The sequence below is a fragment of the Danio rerio genome, chromosome 18 (assembly GCF_049306965.1).
Source record: "Danio rerio strain Tuebingen ecotype United States chromosome 18, GRCz12tu, whole genome shotgun sequence".
Classification (NCBI taxonomy): domain Eukaryota; kingdom Metazoa; phylum Chordata; class Actinopteri; order Cypriniformes; family Danionidae; genus Danio; species Danio rerio.
Genome location: NC_133193.1, coordinates 25439481 through 25454382, shown reverse-complemented (window position 1 = coordinate 25454382; position 14902 = coordinate 25439481). Strand labels below are relative to the sequence as shown.

Genomic DNA, 14902 nt, shown 5'->3' with positions numbered 1-14902 from the left:
AGGATACATTGTCGCATTATATAGTGGATTTTAAATCTTCCTAGGAAAAAGTTTGATTGCCGACAAGAACAGATCACAGTTTCTGTAGGGTTCAAAATGCAGGTGTTTAGAGCGGAACGTATACTTTCCCCCTAAATTAGGCGTTGAGGGCTGAGAGAGGGGTTGGGAAAATTTGTGGAATTACTGGTTGATTTTAACCAGATGATTGCTGGAGTTGGACACCAGAGAGTTTTCATTAGGGGCCCTAATTTACAGGCCTACCTCTGCATTCCAGCAGATGGTCAAACTCCCCCAGGTCTTAAAGTTCACCTCAACCCCACAAGTATGTGACCAAAGACTACAAGTTCTAAAAGAAAGGAGATGTGTGTAAAAAAAAATAATAATAACAGCTACCAACCGTTTTGTGTTTGTGCACAGATTTATAGATGATTTCAGTCATCATGTTGGACTATTTAGATTAGAACAGTACAGTGTGAGCACAGTTAAATTGTCACTTTTTTAATTTCTTGACGTTAAAATAGGATCCAAATCCCTCCCATTTTGAGGCCCACCACAACGTGACGTATAAGTGTGGTTTCCCCGCCCACCGAATTGATTGAAAGCTGTGTATTAACATAACTTTGTAGTAACGCATATCAACAAGACAGGACGTGTGCAAAGCAACTGAGATTAACAGATCTGTTCAGATGCTGTGATCATCAATCACAATCAAATATTGATCAAGAATGATTTTTGAATGGTTTTTAAATCAGTGCATGTTTGTAATGAATTACAGATATTTTACTGTCTTTGGTTTATCACCACAGCCGCATGTCAGTACAATTATAAAGAAGATGCTTCAATCCCAGTTTGTGGATGTTAAATCAGGTTTATTTTGTATATTAGCATCACGGATGTCCATGCAGCAGAGGATATCATTGTGTATCCTGTCACATGTGCCATGTAAAAACACATTTGCTGTGCGTTTCTGTGTATATGTGTGTGAATTTTGTAGCGACATTGTGTATGACTAACCATCGCAGAAAGGCTTGATTTAACTCAACAACAAATACATCAAATAATCAATGAAAAAAGTTCTTGCTGTTGTATTTCTCACAAACATTACGTGAGATCTGCTTTCTTCATGTCTGTCACTGTGCTGTTTATCTGACACAGCTGGGGCGGAGATTGAGGCACACTTTGACCGGCTCGTGGGAATGGTGGGCTGGGAGAAATAGCATTAAAGGCACAGGCCACAAAAACAGCTTCCAAAATTCTGAAAGGTATAATAAATAATCTGATGGGTGTTTTAAGATGAAACTTTACAGACACATTCTAGAGACACAAAAGAGTTCTCTTAAATCTTGAAATAGGGGTAAAACAGGTGCCCTCTAATATAAATTTAAGCTCTTTTTTGCTTGTTACTAATATGAGATGCCCCTCCCCCTTTTAAAATTAGCCAATAGAAAGTGATTGGATCTATAAATCTTTAAATATAAAGCATGGATTTTGATCACATGAATATGCATAGTAACAATTAAATCAGCCAATGGAAGGGCTGTATTTGATTATATATTTGCATATGTGGCACAATTGTACATTTTATCAAATTTGTGTGAGGTATATTTATATTGCAATGGTACACTGGCATGTACATATGCAAAAACTAGATGTTATACTCTAAAATTATCAAATTTAAAGCAATGCACCCTACTTATTTATAACCTTTCAGAATTTTTTTGATTTTGCTAAACTCAAATGAAGATATTTTTTTAAATGTTGGAAACCTGTAACCCTTGACATCCTAGCTCTAAATCAAATTTTATTTGGGTTTTCTTAAATAACTAAATATGTGTGTTCTAGACATTGTAATAAACACAAAAATATTTGGATATAAGAAATCTTATTTAAATCTTGACAAATCCCCACATGCAAAAAAAGGAGATCAGTTTAATGTGAAGATTGCAGAGTAAGTTCATGGCTTCTTTCTATTCAAACTTCTTTCTATCCAATTGCATACTGAGGACACAAAATAGGACACATTAATCCTGTGATTGGTTTTAAGAGAGAAAAAAAATTGTTTGCCTTTTTTAGAATTGTTAAAATTATGTTGTAATTCTGCAACAGTGGGCTTTATAGGGTTAATATGTGTAACTATTAAAGTCAATGATTACTGGTTTCCAACATTTTTTTAAATATATCTACTTTTGCGTAAGCAATAGAAAGAAACTCATAAATGTTTGGAACCATTTGTGAGTATAATTAATGAGTAAATTTACATTTTGAGTGAACTATCCCTTTTCATCCACATTTCATTTAAATATTTTTGGTGCCCAAGCAATGTGTTGATAATGAAAAACATGTAAAAATGTATAAATTAAACTTTAGCCCCGTGTGTTGTGACCATTGCACTGAGTTTCCTATAATAATGGCACATTATGTTCTGGCATTTGAGTGTTGCTTGGTACCGTCTGCTTGTAACACACATGTATACCTCTAAGGGGTCAGGTCTGCTGCAAACAGTACAATACACAGGTGCATTCATTTATATTTTTCTGTTCCAGTGAAATAAATTAATTAATTAATTAATTAATCAAATTTTAAAAATACTAGTTTTATGCTAGTAATTTAAAGTGGGTGAAATTGGCTTTCATTCGTAATTTTATTTGAAAAAAAACTAAGCTATTTTTCATATGTTCTCACAAACAAGCTTACTAAGTTGTATCACTGACATGTAGTGTGCACATTTTTGAGACAAAAATGATTAATTCTGAAAAAGTTTACCGTATTTAATATTCAAGCACAGTATTTTGGGGGGAGAATCTAATATCTATAAATATCTTACCTTCAGTATAAAATTGTAGAATGTTAGGCGAAGGCTGCAAAAGCATTTCAAAGGCTGGAAAAATTATTTGCAATGTGATTTGATTTTTGGCGGTATGAAAAATAAAGTAATTATTTCAAAGGGGTGATTTTCTATATATCTATATATTTTCTTATATTGCGTATATACACAAAAATAATACATATTTTAAACGTTTGAATCAGTTTAAACATTTATCACTATCAGTCAAAAGTTTGGAAATTTAATGTTTTAAAATGAGCCAATTCTGCTTATGAAGGATCTTTATTTAAGGAAATTTAATTTTAAATAATGTTTACTTATTTATTGTATATACAAATTTAATTTATTCTTGATCCAAAGCTGTATTTTTATCTTTATTGCTCCAGTCTTCAATGTAGCATTAGCCTACACTGTAAAGCAGTGGTCCTCAAACTTTTTTCATCAAGTACCACCTCAGAAAAAAAGTTACCCCTCCAAGTACCACCATAATAAGCAGTATTGCAATACAGTAGCATAGTAAACCCAGTAAAACAGCTACAGCTCTGTACAGTTCAAAAACGTGGCAGATTATTTCTTATTAAGAATATTTATTATTGTCAGCCAAATAAATAGTCTGAGCGTTAACACTGTACTGTGCTTATATGTAAAAAAAAAAAAAAAACTAAAAACGTCAACATTTAAATAAAAATGTGCTTAAGGTAAAAATAAAAGTGCTGTACTTAAATGTAAAGTATTGCCATACAATAGCCAATTCACAAACACCTGAAAATGTTGCCTGGACCTAAGAAATATAGGCTATATATCATATAATGAATATTATTATATGTCATAGTCATATATAAATCCTTTTTAATAAATTTTGAAATATATCTGGCATGTACATATGACATTTGATTCCTCCCCGTACCACTAGAAGGAAGCCCGCGTACCACTAGTGGGATACTTAACACATTTTGATAACCACTGCTGTAAAGAAATCCATTATTTTACGTTTTTAAACATAAAAGAAAATTTAAATAATGGCCGTTAAATTACAGAAATTTACTGTAAAATTACAAACTTTACTGTAAAATTACAAACTTCAGTTTTTATTGATACAACAACAATAATAAAAAAGATTGCAAATAAAAGCTAATAATTTTAACTTTCTCATTTACTTAAAGAACCCTAAACGTAAAATGTATCACAGTTTCCACTATACTATGAAGCAAGACAAAATGTTTTGTGCATTGATAATTGAAATAACCATTATTAGATTTTTCCGATAATACCTGATCATAACGGAACACCAATCACAAGATCATGTGACATTAAAGACTGAAGTAATGATGATTCAAATTCAATTTCAATTACAGAATAAATAACATTTTAAACTGCATTTAATAAGAAAACTGGCATTTAAACTGTTTAAATTACTGTATTTTTTATCAAATAAATGCAGCTTTGGTGAGCTGACTTGGCTTCTTTTAAAACATTAACAAAATCTACTGTTTCCAAACTGGTAGTGTACTTATTAATTTATACAATTTTATGAGTTTGTTTGTTTGTTTGTTTGTTTGTTTGTTTGTTTGTTTGTTTGTTTGTTTGTTTGTTTGTTTGATTTATTTATTGTGTGTGTCTGTAGTAAATTGCACTGAATCTAATTAGTATCAATTGAAGCCACAACATTAAAATCTCACCCAGAATCTAAGCACAACACAAGGGTTAAAAAAGCACTTTATACACGCTTGAAGTAGAACTATTTCAGTGAGCCACGAAACAGAACGCAGGTTTCTGCGACATCCATTAGTCTTCCTCTTTAGCCTCTGTGTCAGATCAAGAGACTCATTGGTCAAAATTGCAACCAGCAATCCAAACAAGAGTCTGCTTCAAGACAGTTCAGAGTCTGGTAAACTTTGAAATCCCCCCATTACTTTTCCAGCACAATAAATCAAATCTCAGGCAGTGTTGTCTTGTCAGTGACCTCTGATCTCACACAAAAAGAGGTCAACATGGCCGACGTGAGTTGTAAAAAAACGGGCTGCTATGTAAACACCATTAATTTCTCCACTGTAAGGGTTAGGGAGCTGTACGTCGAATAAAAGAATGCCTCAGATGTCTGGAAATCTGAAGTTCTAATGGTATTTCATTCATCAAATTGTCTGGCTCAGCTAATAGCTGCTGGCATTTAAGTTTTAACTCCAAACGACTAGTTGATGACATGTTTCCCCCACACATGTGTTCTGATAATGCTGGATGAAAAATGATGTGGTATTCGATGTCTTCACTTCCTACTCTTCTGTGTTCACCAAGGGAATTGTTTTTCCTTTTTTAGAAATCGGAGTATTGCAATTTAATTAAAAGTCACAAATCTTTTAAGTCACTTATCATGTTGTTCCTGAGTGCAGCACTAAACACACACACACACACACACACACACACACACACACACACACGCACACACACACGCACGCACACACAAAACCCCAAGATTCCTCCAGCTACACTTTAATGACACCAATGACTAGCAGGGGGGTATTACATCTAAATGTGCTTGTTATTGTTTCCAGCCCATTACTTTCTAATGCTAGGGTAAACAAATCTGCAGGTTGCAAATAAGTTCACCTCTCATGTACTTGTAAATGTGTGTACAAACAGCAGTCAGGGATTGGGCCGGGCAGAGATTAAGTATGGGGAGGAGCGGACTGGGATACGGCTGTGTCTAAACACAGCCTCATGCTGCTAAACAGACGTCTTACCACCTTCTCATGTGTAATTAAGAGGCACTGTCACCTGGAGATACTACTAGGCCACTTTTGCCTTACTCATGCTGTGACAAGTCACACTCCTACCTCCTTTCTCCAGTGGAACTTATTATATTGCATTTTTTTTGTCAGATTTTATGAACTGTTCATGCAGAGCTGTTGGTTGTATTGGTGTATGCCATATTTCAAATTTATATCTATAAATTGTGTTCATATATATATATATATATATATATATATATATATATATATATATATATATATATATATATATATATGTATATATGTATATGTATATATATACACACACACACACACACACACACACACACACACACACACACACACACACACACACAAACAAACACTCACCGGCCATTTTATTAGGTTCACCTTACAAGTACTGTTGGACCCTATTTGCCAACAGAACTGCCAACAACAAGATTCAACAAGGTAAATATTCCTCAGAGATTTTGGTTCATATTGACATGATAGCATCATGCAGTTGCTGCAGATTTCTGAGCTGCACATTCATGATGCGATTCTCCCACCATATCCCAAAAGTGCTTTATGGGATTGAGATCTGGTGACTGTGGAGGCCATTTGAGGACAGCGAACTCATCAAACCAGTCTGATATGATTTGTGCTTTATGACATGGCACAATATCCTGTTGAAAGTAGCTATCAGAATTGTATATATAATTATAATTAATAATATAAATACATAATATAATTAAATGTGTTTTGTGATTGCTCAATTTAATAACTTGAGGTGGTTTACGACTTAAGTGGGTGCAGCTAAAGATCTCTTTGGCACACACTGCTTGATAGCTTTTTTTGTCAGTATTATTGTGAATTAATTAATTAATGTATTTATTTATTTATTTTTAAATTATTTTTAATTTATTATTATTATTATTATTATTATTATTATTATTATTATTATTATTATTGCACAGCATCATTTAGGGCCCAACATTATAGGCCTGTCTTACAAAGATTTCAGTTATTGTAAAAAATGAATAGCGTTTTACCTCCAGAATGGTTGCTCTCTTAATCTGTTATCTAAAACTGTTAATCTATACGTTCTTGGAGCCATATGTTATTGAATTATTTACCTATGGTTAGTGATGTAGTTGCTGTAAGTACAGATGACTGCTTCATTTTTTTTTCTGTGCTATCTCTTCATTACACTGTATTTATAAAACAATCTACAGTGCACACTCTGTCTGTGTGACTATGTTTGTTTGTTTTAAGGAGGACTTTTGGTTACACTTTATTTTGATAGTTCATTTGAGTATTATTAGACTGTCTGCTTAATATCTGTTGATACTGCTTTTTTTAACAGACATTAACTGACCATAAGAAACTTTGCAAGTACATATCAAACTTCCACTAACCCTAACCTAACTCCAACCTAACAGTCTACTTATAATCTAATGAGAATTAGTTGGCATGTAGATGCAATGTAACTTAATTCAACTCATAGACCATCAAATAAAGTGCTAGTAAAACTTGCGAGATGTTAGGTACAGAGACCTCTTAATGTCAAGACGAAGTAGGCCTACCATTAATTTCTGTCCCAGAAAGTGTAAATTTAAGGTATGCTTACGTTTTTATGTTTGTATGAGGGTATTCATACAGTGCACGTGATAACATTTAATAATCAGAACATTAATAAAAGTGCCTCATTTTTATAATTGGATGTGTATACACCTTGCTCATTAGCTTTAATTTTTGTTTGCACTACTTAGTTTGCCCACAAGATGTCAACAGTGATTTCAAATGCAAAAAAGTCGGAAAATAAATAGAGGAAATGAAACAAAAAACAGCAACGAACAGTAGTGTGTTAGTAGTTATTGTGTGAGAGAATTCTAATATATCAGCACAAAATATAAACTCAATTTGAAATTAATATAGATATCTTTTTTTGTCAGATCTTTGAGGAGAAAAAGTGCAGACGTTGGAAGAAGCCGATTTGTAACGCGCATGCGCCAAGCCTGTTTGTCAATCACTTTCCAACTGAAGTTGCTAAACTAGGCAGAGACAGACAACGGTGTAAAACAACATTACATATCGATGATAGTGAAATTTGATGGGATTTTTTTAATTTCAGTCAGCGGTTTCAGCTGTTACACCAAACCACAGGTAAGCTAAACCTTAAGTTAGCTTTTGCTATACCTTAACCTTAGCTCTTACGCAAGCTTGGCCTACAACGTTAGTAAAATAGTGCAATGATTAGAACGATGTGTATTTATTTACACCAGAGATGTCCAAACTTGGTCCTGGAGGGCCGGTGTCCTGCAGATTTTAGCTCCAACTAGCCTCAACACACCTGCATGGATGTTTCTAGAAAGTCCAGTAAGAGCTTGATTAACTTAGCTAGTCCAGGTATGTCTAATTGGAGTTGGAACTAAACTACGCATGACACCGGCCCTCCAGGACCGAGTGTGGACACCCCTGATTTACACAAAATGTAACGTTAGTTATGTTAAGAGGCATAAGTAATGCAGAAACATCATTGTTTACTATGTAACCATTGCCATAGCATCATAGGCCAATACAATACCAGATCAAGAATCTTGCAGCTGGATATGATTGGGTAATGCAGGCTCTATGATGATATTTAACAGAACATGTCAGAAAAGAAATACAAACTGCAACATTACCTTTGTCCCCACATGTTATTTCTGTATTTTGCATATTGCATACATTTGCATATACAGTACCTTTAAAAGACCTTTAGTCCAAATCAATGTAAAATATATACTGCATATTGTAATAAATGCTTTGCTTTTTTATGAGAAAAACTAAGCCCTTTAATGTAAATTAAAAGGCAAAAAACAGAAATGTCATATTAAAACCATTAATAAATGTAATGTTAGGGATATTTTATTTTTACTGTAGTAGTAATAATTATAATATTAATAACACATTATGGCCACAAACAGCTTAATTTTCCGTCTACTTTTGGTTTCATGGCATGCAGTTCAATATTGCATTACAATTTTATAGCTGTTATAGAAAATGAAACTTTAATCTTTTTGCTTGTTCAAAATTAGTGTAACATACAACAACAAACTAATGGACTTTATGCACTAGGGTTGTCACGATACCATAAATTTAGCCTAGATACATACTACCTGAAGTATCAGGATACCAAGCAGAATCCAGATTCTGTATTAATTCATAACTCAAATCTACGAAATAAAGCAAATAGTCACAAATAATATATTGTATATGTTATAGTACTTAAGTTTAATTAGTTAAGCGCCATGGGTACAGACTCAGGGTTTCAGGTTTTAAAGCAGATGCTTTTTTCATGTGAAATGAGTTTAAAATATACTATTATTTTAATTTTGGTCCTGTATTTAACAATAAGACATTATTCGTCATTCTGAATATTTCACTTTTGTTTAACAGTTTTTGTTTGGGCCACAGAAAAATGAAGGCTTTTGACGCACCTCAAATGTTATTTGTTTTTTCGATTAGTTTGTAGATAACTGACCAACAAAAATACATTAATTAAGATTAACAAAATTCATTAAAAGAAGAGATTTTTTCAACCAAATTTTAAGTAAAAAATATTGTTTTCTTAGTGTTTCCTGTTGCTATTTTCAGTTTTTCTCTTGTATTGTTTTTTTTTTTTTTAGTCTTTTTTGGTAAGAATCCAGGTAATTTCAAATGTCACTTAAGTGAGTTGTTCTTAGTAAGAGATTGCGGTGCGGTATTCATAGCTAAATCATATTCACAGGAACAAAAAAGAACTGATCCAGATTAGGAAGTGTCAGTAAACCTGCAGTACTATAAAAGACACACATTCTACAGTTTGCAGCCTTAATGCAGACTGTTAAAATAAAAATTAAAATAAAGTGTTTACTGACTATTTGCTGGCACAAATACACAATTAGTCACAATTAGTGACTTTTCCACATGCAACATTAACCATTGTAGAACCATTAATAACCGATACTATCGTTTACAAACAGAGGCACTGCCAATATTTTGAAGTCATAGTATCGTGGTGCTACCGAAGTACCGATAAACTGATCAACCCTACTATGCACAGCTAAAGTTTTAAAGCCAACGATAAACTTTTGGTGAAAGCGTAATGTGACTATTTTCAATTTCACAAGGTTGTTTGTACAGCATTAATGCTATAATGTAATTACAATACATTAAGTTAAATAGACTTAAGCATTCATTTAGTAGTTCAAGCAGAAAACGAGATAAAAGATCATGGAACTGCTAGCGCCGTTAAGATCAGCAGGCTAGCACAGAAATTCCATTGAAAATACTGTTGTAAAATAATCTGTCATATTTTAAAGACATGGAGGGGGAAAAGGAATTTAATGCAGTGCTTCTTGTCCAATCTGAGACTCCTATATAAAACAGGCAGTGAAGATCACTGATTTTTAAAGAAATCGGATCTTAAATGTGACAATTTTGTAATGGAAAGACAGTTCACTGGAAGCCCTTGGGCTGCCTGGCTGAAAATTAAAAGTCTGTGTGCATATAGCCTATTTTATTTATCTTTAATTTTGAATAGTTTTATTTATTGTCTTTACAAATATTTAGCTTTAAAATGATCCTCCTAATGCACATGCAGTTTTAAAATTTGTCTATATTTGCAGTTTACCATCCATTGTTTTAGTTGTAAAATAAAATAAAAGTCCAAATATATCAGTGTTTACATGAATAGAAAATCCCCTCCTTTTTTTGAAAGAACAAAAACAAACGAGAATCTAAGTAGTCAGTCTCTCCTACTGTAAACCAATTGGGAAGCATTTAAAGCTCTATCCATTAGGTTTCAAATGAACATCCAGAGAGTCAGTCTATCCGTGCTCTTATTGACTGAAGATAATAAATAGTCTTTAAATTGTCCCTGAAATTGTGTCCAACGGTGATTACAACCGGAGCCATGCTGTGCCTGTGTACAATAAAGAGAGCGAGCAGGCGAGCGAGAGAGAGAGAAGGAGAAGGAGTAAGAGATGTGGAGTAAGACTGGATAAAAGTGAAAGGATACAGAGGGAAAAGGGGGAGGAGGTGGAGAAATGTGTGTGTGCACTTTCCTTTAATCATTGGGCTGCATGTTAAGAGCGGGACGGGACGGGATTGGGGGGGGGTGGCTGTGTATCTCAGTGTCTGTGGAAGGCCATGCGTATGGAGTGCTCTTTCACACATCTCAGTCAGGATTTCACGAGCTGTCAGTCCTCTTTTCAGATCCAGTGGGGTCTCTCCCTTTGACTCCTCTCTGTCCAATAGAGCTGGAGACAAGTCTCCTTTCACAATGTCTCTATTTTGTTCTTGCGGGATTCTTCAGAGAAATATTTTGCAAGGTACAAGGAAAGCGGCCTGCAACTGATGATTACCACCAATGGTTATCACTCAATTAAAGTGCAGATTTCGGAGATCATTTGCGGCAGTGATTATAGCTTTCCTTGGAAGGCTTTTAATTAAAAATCCTACACAGCTAAAAAATGATTTTTACTCTGTGTTTATATCTTCTGCTTTTTTTCTTCTTGCAAATTACAAATATCTAAACATTCTTCATATTATCCATATTTTGCTGTTTGTTCATTCTTTATTATATGTAATACTAATAATAATAATAATTTTTTCAAATAAAAGACATTTTTAAAAAGTTTTGCAAAAATTTTTCTCAACTAGACATTGGATGATAACCAGTTTTTAAGGTTTTCCGCTGTTTGAAAAAGTCAAGGTTTTAAAACCTTTAATATTGCTGCTATGGTCTTTTTTATCATGTACCAATATATACAGTTCCAAATAATTTTACAATTATTTTATTTAGTTTTTTAGGGCAACAGTAAAACAAACCACCACATCAAAAGCTACTGGTCAGCCGACAATTCAGGAAACATTTGAAAGACTAATCATAGAATAGAATAGAATGCCTTTTATTGTCACTGTACACATATACTATTTACATTATGCACATCGCTAGGACCAGACAGAACCGTGGACATTTTTTGCTTTTTTTGTGTAGAATTTTGTAAAAAATCTGCGGATTGGGAGTATCATAACTAAAAACTAAAAACTTGGTATGTACTAAAAACTTAATATATATATATATATATATATATATATATATATATATATATATATATATATATATATATATATATATATATATATATATACATATACATACACATACATACATTCGTCAGTCAGTCAATGTCAGTCAATGATTTATTTAAATTATTTAACCTGACTGTTTGCTGTTCCAAAATGTTATAAATGTTTCTTAAAATAAAATACATTGTGTTTAGTCAAAAAAGTTGTTTTGTGAGACATTTAAAAATAACATATTTTATAGCAGTAATCACAATACCATGATATCGTGATAGTTTAATCCAAGGTTATCATACCGTCAGAATCTTTTACCAGCCCATGCCTATTCTCAATGTAACTGAGGCTAGCTAGCCAAGTGCTATGCAGGTAAACCTCACTTCTCTGACCTGTAAAGGTGATCAAGTGGCATACGCTTGAGGCCATGGTCTTAAGTCTTCTTATTAGAGCAACCAACTTCCATGCAAAGATTTGACCGTTCGATCCCAGCTCAGACGGGGTTGGGTGCAGCAGAACTGTTGGGTTACACATGGGGGCTTATCCGGGATGGGATTGATGTTTAGGGGTTGAGTGTGCAGGCCAGCTCGTGAAGTGCTGTGCATTTAAACCTCACTCCTCTGAGCTCTAAAGGTGATCTAGCTACAGACGTAAAGGGTCATGGTCTTTAGCCTCCTTGTTAGAGCAACCGACTCCCATATAAAGAATCATCAGTTTGATTCCAGCTCAGATCAGGTTGAGTACAGTAGGACTGGTGGGTTACACGTCGAGGCTTGTCCGTGATGGGAGTGAGTTTTAGGAGGGTGAGTGTAAAAGAGGCCAGCTAGCGAAGTGCTATGCAGGTAAACCTCACTCCTCTGACCTCTAAAGGTGATCTAGCAACAGACGCTAAATGCCATTTAGCTTCCTCGTTAAGCAGGTCGCACACCAGAAGCGCCGCGCAGCGCCATGCATTTTAGAATTCTAAACATAGGTTTCTATCAGGATACACACACCAGCGCCGCAAGTCGGCGGCTGTCGGCGGCGCCCGGCCACGGCTCAGGCACAGTTCATTTTTCAGTCACGCCACAGAGCGGCATCTGATTAGTTTCATGTTAAATATCATTCGAATGTGCGCATTTGGTGTGTGATATTTTAAACTGTCATATGCGCGCTGTGTTGCGGCGCCAAGTGGCGCTTCTGGTGTGCGATCTGCTTTAGAGCATGGGAGTTGTTACCGACTCCCATACAAAGAATCGCCGGTTCGATCCCAGTTCAGGACAGGTGGGTTACATCAACACAAAAGTAAATGAATAAATAAATGAAGTACATATGTAAATGAAGTGGCTTAAGAGGTGAGATGGTCCTTATAGTCACACATGTTGACAACATTAGAAACAAGTGTGAAATTTTAAATTTTATATTTTTTCTTTTAATCTTTTAAGAAATTTCAATTTAGGTCAGTTGTCAAAAAGTTATTAACAGGCCATAAGTGGGTTGTAATTACTGCATAAACATAATTTATTAACATAACCATAATTAATTAACGTACATCTTTATATATTTATGTTTTTGGGCCCCATTTCCTGAGTTAAGAATGAACTCGCTTAATGTTTATTTAAAATAAGACTAAACAGAATTAGCATTATTAAAGAACCTTCTTGAATAAATGTTTCTTTATTTACGTATGATGACGCATGTTCAGTTTTTATTTATTTATGTATTTATTTACTTATTTAATATATTTATTTATTATTTATTTATTAATTTATTTTTATTTATTAATTAATTAATTAATTTATTTTTATTTTACAACATTTTGACATTTTTAATTACCAGTGTGCAGATATGCCACATATAAATTGGTATCCATGAGAAAAGCCTGGCAAACTGAGAGCAGAGCAGTGAAGCACATGCTGTTTCAGTAAGAGAAACTGCTAAGGGCCTCTATGGGGGTTGAAACTTGGCTCCTCGCTATAGGAGCTTTCTATGCATTGTTAATCTTTGTGTAATGAGGAATTTAAGAGCAGGAGAGCAAACACACGTAGCATGCAGTCAGTGGTGTGTAAGTTGGGGGATAATGTGAAGGGTAAGCCAAGGTGAAGCCAAAACTACATTGCAGTATTATCCTATGTGGTAAGAGTTTATTCAGAGTGCTGACATCCAGACTAATTCAAGTAAAGACTCATCTGTCAATGAAGGGCAGATCGCTTTGTTGTGAAAGAAACACTACCAAGCTTCAATAATACCATAATTGTCGCCCACTCACCAAAGTTTTAACATATGGGTTTGTTGTGGCATTTTTTTTAACTTTTCTTTTGCTTGGGAGAAGGCATTAATGACTCACTCAGGTATTTCAAAGTAATGCAACACAGTAGTAGTTTATTAAAACATTAGAGCACATGGAATACTTATTAATAATTATTAATATAACTTTAATATTTAACCTGCAAATGGAAGTATTAAATTAAAGACAAAAACGGTGAATGATGGATCTGTACTATAATATAGTTCCATTAAGCTTATTATTATTTTATTATTATTATTATTATTATTATTATTACACATGTACAAATTAATATTGTTGTTGTTTGGTATTATCTTAAAACCCATAATTTAGAATATGGGATAAATGTACTAACATTTTTATAGAATGTTTATAGTATATTTGACCTAAAAGTACAGTAGCGGAAATTTATTATTATTATTATTATTATTATTATTAGGGATGCTCCTATCGATTGGCCGGAGATGGATATTGGCCGATAATCACATTTCAAGACTTAATCAGTACTCGCCAATCTGGCCGATCTTATGAACCGATCACAAGTGTTTGTTTATGAGTTTACAAGTAGAGGAAGCAGTGACGAGAGTGAACGAACAAGAGAACAGATTGAGAGAGGCTCCAAGCCTGATGTCTTAATCATTATTTTGGCTAGGGTAACGTCTAATGCATCAATTATACTGTCCAAACTTTTTCTTCTTTGAGACATGTTGAATTCTTCTTCCATCATTTGAAATGTTTTTAAATAGCATTGTTAACCATTTTTTACTGATCTATTATTTCTGTAAAACTCCTTCTGACCATGAATGTCCACACTGAATGGTTATAATAGACGTTTTTAAGAGAATATATGGGATTATATGCTGCATCCTTAAATTATTCTCTTAGGTAAGGAGAAAACTCCACTTAGCATCATATAGATAAAATGAGCTTTTTTCATTATAAAGCTTGAAGCATTAGAATCAGTACTCTGTATCGGCC

At 33.8% G+C, this 14902-nt stretch overlaps 1 protein-coding gene across 6 annotated transcripts in view; it reads left to right on the top strand.

The window, feature by feature from the left end:
* Positions 1–7574: 7574 nt before the first annotated feature.
* Positions 7575–14902, top strand: part of nr2f2 (nuclear receptor subfamily 2, group F, member 2) — a 154872-nt gene continuing 147544 nt past the window's right edge. For all 6 annotated transcript variants that reach the window (XM_073928862.1, XM_073928859.1, XM_073928857.1 and 3 more), the window contains exon 1: positions 7575–7716. The gene's annotated coding sequence lies outside the window, so the exon portion shown is untranslated. The remainder of the gene's footprint in view (positions 7717–14902) is intronic.